The following is a 2,500-nucleotide window of genomic DNA, read 5'->3' as shown; positions in this document are numbered from 1 at the left end:
TAAGAAGTCATTAGTTTCGTCAATGTTTCTTTGGGTATAAAGGTTTATGAAGGGAATTCATCGGTCGGGAGTTTGATGCCGTTTCTGGAACGTTTTCGAAATTAGGATATCCTCATTTTTATTCCATTTCATAAAACAACCACGATAAGAAATTTCTTATTGTGGATGTTAACCTTTTCATCTTTTTTGTACTCATTACTGTGTCTGTGTTCACACACACACACACACACACAATAAATAAATATATATATATAAATAAATATATATTATATATATGTATATATATAATATATATGCATATATATAGTATATATATATATATATATATATATATATATATATATATATATATATATTATATATATATGATATTTATATATATTATTATGTATGTATGTATGTTGTGTGTGGGGTGTGTGGGGTGTGTTGTGTGTGTGTGTGTGTGTGTGTGTGTGTGTGTGTGTGTGTGTGTGTGTAATGCGGCATATACGTAATGCGAAAGGGTGAAATAACTTTAGTATTCCAAACTGCAGCTGTAGCGCAAATGAAGATACTTACAGCGGTACTCAGTTTGTTTCATCTTCCTCACTCTTCGTCGAGGCGAAGGCCGGGAGGAGGCGATGGGGGAAGTGAGTAGGAAAATATTATGGATAGTGATACTACATGCTGTTACTACTACGTCTGCTGCTGTTGATAATACTAATACCATTGCCATTTCCGCTACTATTACTATTTATTATATACCTTATCATGCATAGGAATATAATCCTATATATTACTATATTTCGTATTATCTTCAAATTTCATGCAATATTCATATCATTATATTCTGTGAAGTAAATGATATTTTCTATATAATATTTACTTCATGACTTTAATACAATATTACCTTATAACTAATGTCACAGCATTAAACTCATGATAACATTGTACACCGATATAGCAAACATTTGGTAAAACATAGCCTTACACAAATGTATTAGGAGAGTAAGAGCAAGGTATCAAGCAATTCTGCTGCTTGCCTGTTTGATGTTTTTACATTGCACGCTTGCAACAACGGCTGGGCGGGCCATTTCGTCGCCGTGTCCAGGGCTGGCTGCGAACGATGTCCATTTTGATTTTCATCTTTAATCTTTTGCTTCAACAATTTCACTGCGTGTCATCAATTCTCTTGTGTTTTTACTTTTCGTGCGTGTTTATTTGCATATGTTAACTCCTTTTGTGTGTGATTTTTTTTTCTAATATAGTGATTATTGTTATCATTCTTCATTTATATATGTATGTATTAGGTATATCTTTTAAAATAATGATTATCATCATCATCATTTATTTATATATGTATGTATGTCTTCACAAGCCTATTTTTTCGGACTGTTCGCACGCGTTTGTTTACGTTTCATATCATTACGTGCTTTTCTTTTTTTTTTCTTTTAGGGATTATCATAATCATTATTCATTTATATATCTATGACTTTTTCACATCCCTTTTTTCGTAGGGAGGGAAAGTACAAAATGTACACATAATGACAAAGTAAAAAAAAAATCATACATAATTTTCTAACAATTGCTTTTAGTAATATTCACGGATTTTAGCTTTACCCTTACAACTGCATTATCTTTAACATTATATTATTATTATATTTTTATATATATATTATCATATATTATATATTATATATATATATATTATATATATATATATATATGCATATATAATTATATTATATATATATATATATATATATTATATATATGTTGTTATATATATATATATTATATTATATATATATATTATATATATTATATAATATATATATATATTATATATATATATATATATATATATATGTACTTGTTTTGTCCATGTTATCCGTATAAATATTATTATTATTGTCAATATTATGATTTTAATCATTATTTGCATTACTACTATTGTTATTATTATTATAATGCAAATATCATCATTAAAATTATTATTATTATTATTGCTGTTGTTTTTATTTCTTTATCATATCTGTTATTGTTATCAGCATCATGAATATCATTATCATTATAGTCATCATCGCTATTCTGCGTAATAGTATTATTGCTATTATTTTAACTTCTATTCCTTATTCCTATTCTTATCAGCAGTAGCATTATAATTATCAGTGTTACTACTACTGGAAATAGAATTACAAATGATTTTATTCCTACTCACACACCCCGTGGGAATTTATGTGGGTTTATCACGTGATCCTGATGTGGGATCTGGCTACAGCCTCCTGCCGTCCCCAGTAACTGGATCGTGAGTCAAGACGGGTTAGAGAAGGTATTATCTCCAGTGGAATATCCCCCTAACGTGCATTTTGGTCGATTTCCTCCTGATGTGATATAAGGTAAAGCGTTATAGTCTATCTCTGCATGGTGTATTGATTTACTATGATATTTGTAACTTCCCAATTTCCAACCCAGTCAACTGTATTCTTTGACATTCTCATCGCCATTCCTTGAATTGTCT

This window comes from Penaeus monodon, chromosome 40 (genome assembly GCF_015228065.2).
Source record: "Penaeus monodon isolate SGIC_2016 chromosome 40, NSTDA_Pmon_1, whole genome shotgun sequence".
NCBI classification, from domain to species: Eukaryota; Metazoa; Arthropoda; class Malacostraca; order Decapoda; family Penaeidae; genus Penaeus; species Penaeus monodon.
Note: the sequence above shows the minus strand (reverse complement) of the source record.